The 9,799-nt window shown below is 29.2% G+C and overlaps 1 long non-coding RNA gene across 2 annotated transcripts; it reads right to left on the reverse strand.

Annotated features, from left to right (window-relative positions):
• Positions 1 to 4,543: 4,543 nt before the first annotated feature.
• Positions 4,544 to 9,540, reverse strand: LOC123006921. 2 transcript variants are annotated; one of them, XR_006412839.1, is made up of 4 exons: positions 8,533 to 9,540; positions 8,229 to 8,348; positions 5,798 to 7,948; positions 4,544 to 5,749 (listed from the first exon to the last, which is right to left on the reverse strand). It is a non-coding gene; the product is annotated as an uncharacterized LOC123006921 (long non-coding RNA). The 2 variants fall into 2 exon arrangements; XR_006412838.1 differs by having other exon boundaries at positions 4,546 to 5,749; positions 8,271 to 8,348; positions 8,533 to 9,493.
• Positions 9,541 to 9,799: the final 259 nt, after the last annotated feature.

Raw genomic sequence — 9,799 nt, forward strand, 5'->3', positions numbered from 1 at the left:
CAGTTCGTCTACATCGACTATGTCTTCTATATCTGATGAAAAATACGATTCAATTATCGGATCTTCAGGTCGAATTTCGCTTTGCTCCATGAGTGGACTACGTCCACGAATTTTTTCATCATCAAACATATTTTGTAATAACTGATAATAAGGTTCTTCTAAATCTTTCGCATACAAATAAAAAGTATCAAAAAATAAATATTTTAAAAGATTGACAACAGTATTTGTTTTACCAGAACCGCTTCGTCCTATAATTATTAATATAAAAGGCCATTTTGGCGCTAATTCATTAATGTTGTAATGTTCTTTTTCATCGGCTTTAATAAAATAAATAGGTAAGGACGTATTCATTTATTTAACACAAATACGCACGCTTATAGCGCAGAAGTTAAAGCGTCGCGCTCCCAATATGTGCACAATTTTCGCTGCGTGTTCGAATCCTGATAGCGGGTAAATTACTATCTCTTGTTCAACTTATGAAGTGTTTCACATTAATTATTAATTAATTAAATCTAAAATAAAAATCAAGTTGTAAAATAAAAATTTCAAAATGAAATAATAATTTCAAAACGAATCATAAAATTCAAAACGAATGCAAAAATTCAAAAAAAAAATTGCGGACGGAGTCCGCTAATGAAGCGAAGCGAATTTTGAAGGGGCTTACGTTTAGTCGCAAACCTTCGGAGGATCCAAATGATCCTAGATGGCAACTGGATCAGACTTCGGTGTTTCATAGTATATAAATGACTAACACTGATAGTAAAACTGAAATAATTGACGCTATTCTGAAAAATCGTGAAATAATAAAAAATAGGATCCATTTAAAACAATTTAAAGAACATTTAACGAAGGAAGAAATAAAAAAAAATTACAGAAGCCTATAACTGACAAACTTGATAATATTACTGAATTTGCCTCGCTCATGATGAACGAAGCGAATCCAAAAAATGTTTTAGCAATTGAGGAAGAAGACAGGCAACAAGGTCTACCCAGAGTCGAAGACTGGCAGCGCGAGCTCAGAGACAAAGCCGAAGACCAAGACAAAAATGTTTCAAAGAATGTGGAAGGCGATGATGTAAGCGAATCAGATAATTTATTATCTTTTCCAAAATCGTCTGCCTCAATAAGTTTAGATCCAAATAAAGATTTAAATTTTGATATTATTGAAAAACAATTTAAATTTGAAAAACCTTCATATTTATTATCGTTAGACATTAGAAATCGAAACGCAAAAATTGATACAACGATGCCTGAAATATCAACTAAATTAAAATCATTAAATGCGCACATTACAAACGCAAAGAAATCACAAGAACGAGAAAAAATTGATAATTTACAATATGTGTATTCACAGTTGAAAAAATATAAAAGTGTTTTAAAAGATATTCGAAAAATTCCTTTCTATGAAAAAGGAAGTAGTATTTTTTCAGATCCGAATGAAATGGTAGAACGTCTTAATCTATTAATTGCGTCAAAAAATGCTGGAAATTATTCAACCGATGTATACAATGAATGCGTAGAAATACTTAATAAATTGTTAAACCTGAAACTCATAAAAAAGTCAGATCACAAAAGGATATTCTCTACCCAACTCGCCTTTGCCTCGTGAACCTTTTTTAAACAGAATAAATGAGCCTAATACACATTAGATCTAAAAAAAATGATTTTGAAATAAGTTATTCTGAAAATCCTATTAATTTATCTGGATTAAAAGGTGAAATTGCTTTAAAAACAGCAAGTCTCTGGTATAGTTGGGATAACATTACCGAAGCGTATAAAAATAACGAAATAAAATACAAGTCTGGTAAAAAGGCTCTGCAGGCCGATCTCAAAAATAACGAAATCAAGAAAGAAGACGATAGAAATGAATCGGAGTGGAAAATATTAAAATTACCGAACGGTCTGTACGATGAAAATAAATTAAATAATTATATCCAAGAATATCTTGGAACGTTAGAAACACCCCCGTTTTATTTTGATGTAAATTATGCAACTAATCGTTTTATGCTAATTATACGCGACATAGATTATGAAATTGACTTTTCCCACGGTAAGATATATGAGCTTTTAGGATTTGATAAAAAAATATATAAAGAAGGAATAAACTATGCAACAAAAATTGGTAATATATTGGTAATATATAAAGATATTGATCAAATCCTGATTCACTGTTCCCTAGTTTCATCTAGTTATCAAAATAATCTCAAAAGTGATGTTATATACGCTTTTACTCCAAATATTTCGCCTAGATCTTTAATTAATATTGAACCAACGCATCCGAAATATTTACCAATTAATCGTACGGATTATATATTTAATATTCGCATTTCGGTTACAAACCAGCTAAATCAATTGATAAATTTTAATGGAGAGTGCTTAAATTTTGTTTTAGATATTCAGTGAGCCTTCGTCTTTCTTGTAGAATAAATGGTACTTGTTGTTCATAGAAAACAGTTATTTCCTAAACAGTATGGGTTTGGCCTTAAATATCACAGAGATATTAGAGGTGGAAATATTTTTCAATCTATAAAAAAATTTGCTATACCTGCATTAGGTTTTTTATATCGCAATATATTAAAACCTTTTTGGAAAAATAATAAAGAGGATATCATTCAAGGTGTGACTTCAGGGTTTAAAAACATAGCGTCTACATACGTAAAATCACCGCCGTTTTCTACTTATAAAGAAGAAATTATAAATCCTATTCTAAACAAAATGAAAGAAAAATCGATGAATGAACATTTACGAGGTGAGGATTGAAAAAGGCCAAGACTGGCAGGACGAATCGATTAACTAAAAAATCAAAGGAGATTATTAAAAATCTACTGAATGCTTAAGTTTCCTAAAAGACTTCTTTTTATTTAAATAAATGGAAAGCGTTGTGGACAATTTATGGCGTATTGATGAAATGCCCGTAATTGATGAATCAACAAAAAGTTATACTTACAATGAAATAAGAGAAAGTAATATCAACGTGAAAGAACTTGAACAATATACGCTCGAAACTAACATAAACGGATGGAAACATTTATCAGGTGCTRATATTTTTGTCAAATCGAAAATTAAAAACAATCCAAATAATTATGCAACTATATCAAATAATGGAATAAATGATTTTGACTATGTGAGGTTGTTCTATGAAGAGGTATTGATAGAAGAAACAAATTATGTGGGTGTTGCTACGCTAATTTCAAATCTGATTGAATTTTCAGGAGATGTTTCTGATACTTGAGCATCACAATTGTGTTGGTACCCAGACACAGCAGATTCAGCAGATACGTCTCAATACAAATATGATGGGAAAAATAAGGCGGAAAAATTTAAAGATTTAGACGTTGATATAAAAACTATTGTTTCAAAAATCACAAATAATTCTGCACTCAATAAAGGATATTTAGAGAGATGGTTGTTAACAAAAGATGAAAAAACTKTCACAAAATTTATTCCTTTATCTAAAATTTTCCGATTTGTACGAGACTGTAACAAAGTTTTGAATGGAAAAATTCGCARTGAATTACGTAAAAATAGGGTAAAAAAWATATTACARGCTAAAGTTGATGGAAKTTATGATTATGAAATATCTGATATTAGTTTGTGGATCCCTATAGTAAAACCCTCATTAGAAACTGAAAAAATATTATCTTCATTATTAGTTAGCAAATCTAACTTTCTTTGTGGATGGAATGCGCTTAACTGTTACCGTAGTAATTTGTGGTCTTCTGGAAGTGGAAACTGGCGCGTTGTAAATAATCAAAATAAAATATCTAGAGTTTTTATAGTTTTTTCTAGAGCTGAACGAAACGATAATTTTACCAAGACAATGATGATTTTTGATAATATGAATTTAGAAAGAATAAATATTAAAATCAATGGTACCCAACATCCTACTTACGAATATCAGGTGAATAATGAGGATTTACAACGCTTGTATGCCGCATTCCTCTCTTGTAATTATAAAAAAGATTTGGATGAAGGTACGTGCGTTAGCTATAAAGATTTTTGTAACCTCTATTTAGGTTGTTGCTTTTGACGTAACAAAAGAAAATGATGAAAATTTATTTAGTAAAACAAAGAGATTATCAAAATGTTAATTACTATATGTATGCTGTAGTTGAATCTCAAAGAATTGCAAATATGAATATCATAGATGAAAAGATTTATTTGGAAATGAAGTAGTTTTTAATTAAATAAATGAATGATTATAAAGTATATTTATCACCCAATCAAATAAAGAAACTCCAAAGTTGTAAAGAAAAAAGAATAGATTGTATTATAAGATTCGATTTAAAAGAAAGACCTAATAATACTATTAAATTAAGAGAAAAACAAGTTGATGAAATTAAAAAGTGTAAAACGGAGAACAAAATATATTGTGATATCAAATTTTCTCCAACACAGATAGGCGGATTTTTACCTGCCTTAATTCCTGCAGCGTTAGCTGTAGCCAAAGTATGGGGGTTAGGTGCTGCTGGTTATGCTGGTACTAAATTAGCACAAAAAGCCTTTGGAGATGGTATAAAAAAAAGAAGACCGGCAGTGCCAGCTCAGAGTCAAAGACGAAGACGAAGACATATGGACAAGGAATAAAATTGATAGGAAATCGGGGTTAAGTAATATAGAAATATCTGATATTATGAAAAATTCGGGTTTGCCTCATGAAGCTACGCGAAATTTTCGAGGCGTTTTTGCAATTGACATGTTACCAAAAAAAATTAGAAAAGATGAATCAGGTATAATTAATTTTCATCCCTCTAATTGTTATGGCTCACACTGGGTATGTTACATAAACAAACCATATTTAAGAAATATTTTATATTTTGACAGTTTTGGAATATCTCCACCAGAAAAAATTAAAAAATATTTATTAAGTAGCGGTAAAAATATAGCGTGGAATAGCACGCAGTTACAAATGAATTCTTCTGTTTTATGTGGTCATGACTGTATATATATGATAATTAATGTCAACAGAGGCAAAGATTTTTATGATATATTATATTCTTTCAAACAGATACCGTGTCGTTTAAATGAGAAAACTACTATTTCAATATTTGAACGTAATTAAAAAATATATATATTATCTATTTGTTATAAATGGAAACATATCTACAAAAACGCTTGTATGTATACAGAAAAAGTTACATATATTTTTATAAAATTGGAATCGGCTTATCTATTAGTAAATTATTATTTAGTGCATCGGGATTATCTTCGTTAGCCCTACCTCCATTAGTTTGTTTATCTCTTGGTGCAGGGGTAATAGAAATATTAGATAAGAGATTAAAAATATCAGAAAGAATTGAAGAATATAAGTTAATTTATAAATTTTATAGACAGTTATTGCATTTATATAAGACTGATAAAATAAATGAAAAATAAATAAATTTACGTGAAGAGGAATTTGTCAGTAATTTTAATTATTTTCCCAGAGAGAAATACCTAGAAAAAGTCCGCTTAAACGGAAATTAAATTCGTCTTCGACTCATGAAGTGTTTCACATAGTAAATAATTAAATAAGACAATTATTTTTTAAGATATTCCAATTGTTTAATTTGATATTTACTCTAATAAATGAACTATATTATTCTTTTCTTATTTCTCACTACTGTAAAAAGTTCATATGTTGTCTGGCACGGCCAGCCCAGAACCGAAGGCGATGTTAATATTAATAATTATTTAGAAAAATTTGGGTATTTAGCGTCAGCTGGAGCTGACTCAGGTCTGCGACTAGACACTAATGGACCATTAATAGCTGAAACCAGTGAGGCATTAATAAAGTTTCAAGAATTCTATAATTTACCTGCTGATGGAACATTAAATCAAGAAACACTTGCTTTGATTAATACTCCTAGATGTGGTGTTAGAGATAATCCAACTGCTTATAGAGTTCACACTAACAAATGGTCTAAAACAAATCTTAAATGGTATTTTTCGTTAGCAACAAACGAAATGAAAGAATTAGCACAAAAAGCATTTGATCAATGGGAATCGGTTTCAAAATTAAAATTTGAGTTTAATAGTAATAAACCAGATATACTTATTTCATTTGCTAATATGCCGTTTCAACATAATCATAATTCCCGGTGTCAAAAAGGAGTATGTTCTAACAGTTTCGATGGGAAAGCTAATATTTTAGCACATGGATTCTTTCCAAATAATGATGAATGTCGAGGAATTCATTTTGATAAATCAGAAAACTGGTATTTTGGAGAACTAGGTAATACCCCTGACGGACAAACAAATTTTTATACGGTATTATTGCATGAGATTGGACATACTTTAGGTATTGAACATTCTGCCAATGATAAAGCAATTATGTATGCTTATTAAAAAGGAGATGGTGATAAATTAACGCAAGATGATATTTGGGCAATTCAATAGTTATATGGAATATCTGAACGGTCAAAATATGAATCAATACCAACTACAACTACCACAACTACTACATCTACCACAACTAAAAAACCTATTACTTTGACTCCTAGAAAGACTGATTCATTACCTGATTTATGCAGCTTAAGTGAAACTATTAACACATTTTTAATAGCAAATCATAAATTATATATTTTCTACAAGAAATATGTCTGGATTGTTAATTTAAAAGACATGAGCTATGATAATAAACCAAAATTAATTACAGATTATTTAACTTTTTTACCAGATAATTTTCAAGAAATATCACATATTTATCAGAGACCAGATGGAACTATTTTGTTTTCCTAGTTTCGTTGTTAAAAACGGTTATAATGGAAGATCTATCACAAGTTTGGGTGTTCCTAGTGGAAAGAAAATTAATGCAATATTTAGTACTTATTCTGGTCAAACTTATATATTTTATGACAACACAATGTTTATAGAATTTGATGAATGTCTGTTTAGACCTAAGAAACATGGTATGATAGTTGAATTGTTTTCTAGTATTCCTTCTAATGTTGACAAAGCTTTTAGATATATTAATGGAAAAATTTATTTCTTTAAAGACAATAATTACTACGAATATCATGAATTTTTGCAAACGACAAAATCGTATAAATTTAATTTATCTATTTTTGGAATTAAATGTAGCATTATAGATAAAATTATGATTTTACTAAATAAGCTTAAATAACTATTTTTTATTTAATAAATGTGGGAAGTTGAATTGTATGATTTAGATCTTAATAGAGAATATAGAATTAACAGTGTTGAAAGATCTAGATCTGAATATTACAATGGAGTAACGTTTTTTCTAGATTCATATGAACATATGGATATTTTGAGTTTGTGTTTATGTGTAACAGATATAAATAGAGATGATCCGACAACAGATGAATTAATTAATAATATTAAAAAGTTACTTTCTTTAAATAAAACTGTATATCTAAAAAGAACTAAATTTCACTGGCGGTCATCGAAACAATTAGATAATGACTGTGACATTGAAATAATTGAAGAATAAAATAATTTTCTCTTATATACTAAATAAACTTAAATAATTTTTTATATAAATGGATAATAAAATAACTTTGAATTTAAATGAAAACGGTATTTCTACTATGTGTTTTAAAGTAAATGACGAAAAATTATGACAAGAGAGTTATTTTAGAAGACTTTGATACAATACCATTTGGATTCTAATCCTTTTCGTTGTTAATTAATAATAAATCAACTGGAAACTAACTGAAGATTTGTTATAAAAATCATTATTATTATATATCAATAAGTTAACAGAACATTAATTTTCCTCATAAACAATTTTGAGATTTTTAAATCCATTTTGAATTTCATTTTTTACAATACTTGTTACTTCCTCCCTTATTATCTTGCGAATGTTACTTTCAAGGCGATTGATTGAGTCTTGAACTGCTTGAATTGACGTTTCCATATTATACAGGGTGTTAGCAAGTATTACCACTTTTTCTTTTTCAGCAAGCTGGGACACTTTCCCGAATTTTTCTTTAAAAGCAGTGGTCTGTAATAATAAACATGCGATTAATATTTTCCATATAAATTACTTTTTTGATAAGAGACATACAAACACTTGGACACAAGTACTTAACACAGAAGTAACAGCACAACTTAAAATAATATATCACATCAGCTTGAAGTTAGAGATAACAATATTTTTTATAAAACCAGGCTATAAAAACAAGGACATAAAAGGAGCCAAACACATAAGAACAGGAGACCATCACAAACAACTAGATGAACACTGGATATGGATGTAACATTACATTCTTTGTGTTTTGTACCTCTGTCCTGACTCTCTTGTTGGGCGAATTTGCTATACTAACTGTAACTGTATGTGGAATTTCCGGGCTTTCGTTGAGTTGCAAACTACTTCTTTTACTCATTTTCTTTTCAATTTCAACCTGAAACATAAAGCGGTAGAATAAAAAAGTAATCTCCAATTTTTGGCTTGTGCAAACACTTTTTGTTATGATATTAATAATAAAAGATGTAAAATATTTTTATATTTCTATTGTTGGTATTAGGTAAATACTACTATTATCTAGACCTAAGAGTAAATACAATTTGCTAAACTCATCTACTTACTCTTACTTGCAGACCATGTGCGAGCACGTGTACGAAGACTGCTGGAAGCTGGAACTAAACGACGAACGAGCATTGGCAGGAAGTCAAAAACTCCAAGGTAATCAGGCTTACCAATATAACTAGTACCAACTTAATCACGGCGGTAAATTCAAATACAAGAGAGTAAAATCTTTGAAAAATGTTAATTTTAAAATGTACCTTAAAATCGCGGTGTTTTCACGAGTTTTTCTGCTTTTCAGTTTACCCTTGAAAATCTGGGTGCTTTTCCTTAAAAATGTTAATTTTAAAATATACCTTAAAATCGGGGGTGTTCTCATGATTGTTTTGCTTTTCTGCTTACCCTTGAAAATCGGGGGCGGAACATGGTGTTCAAACGAGGTAAAAAAAGCAATAGAAAAAGGGTATAAAATAATAAATATTGATGAAGRTTGGAACTTTTATGAAGAATCAAATGATTTATTTAAAGAATATGTAAAGGCATTTATGAAAATAAAACTAGAGACAAGCCCATGGCAAGATGATTTTGAAACGGAAGATGAATATAGAAAAGTGGTAAAGGAAAAACTAGGCATAGAATTAGGTGAAATAGAAAACAATCCTGGTAAGAGAGCTGTAGCAAAATCTTGTTTAGTAAACTTATGGGGTAAATTTGGTCAGAGACAAAATATGGGATCAACAGAATATGTTACAGATGTTAAGAGATTTTACGAAATTTTATTAGATGATAGACTTGATAAAATTCAGTTAAATGATATAAACGATACAATGTTACAAATTAGCTATAAATATAAAGATTATTATGTTGAAAATGATTTTAGTACCAATAATTCATAGCTGCTTTTACAACAGCAAACGCCAGATTAAGATTATATGAAATGTTAGATAAATTGGGAGAGGCGGTTGTATATTATGATACGGATAAAGTTGTTTGTAAAATAAAAGGATTTACGTTAAATTATGAGACATCCAAAAAGATCGATTCCAATAGTATAAATAATATTTTAGAAAAGAAAGGTAGTAAAATTAGTATACAATATCATCGAATTACCAGAGATACTTAAACTAAAGAACTTTTAAATAAAATAGAAACAAAAGAATTTGGTTTTGTTTATGATAAGAGGGTTATTTTAGAAAACTTTGATACAATACCATTTGGATATTAAAGCTGTGTCCCAAACTGTCTTGAAATTGAAAAACAGGCTATTTTGTTTAAAATTTTATCACTTCTGTTTACCCTTGAAAATCGGGGGTGTTTTCTATTTATCCT

The sequence above is a fragment of the Tribolium madens genome, unplaced genomic scaffold (assembly GCF_015345945.1).
Source record: "Tribolium madens isolate multiple individuals breed KSU strain unplaced genomic scaffold, Tmad_KSU_1.1 Scaffold_11;HRSCAF=98;Tcas5.2_LG3b, whole genome shotgun sequence".
Lineage (NCBI taxonomy): Eukaryota > Metazoa > Arthropoda > Insecta > Coleoptera > Tenebrionidae > Tribolium > Tribolium madens.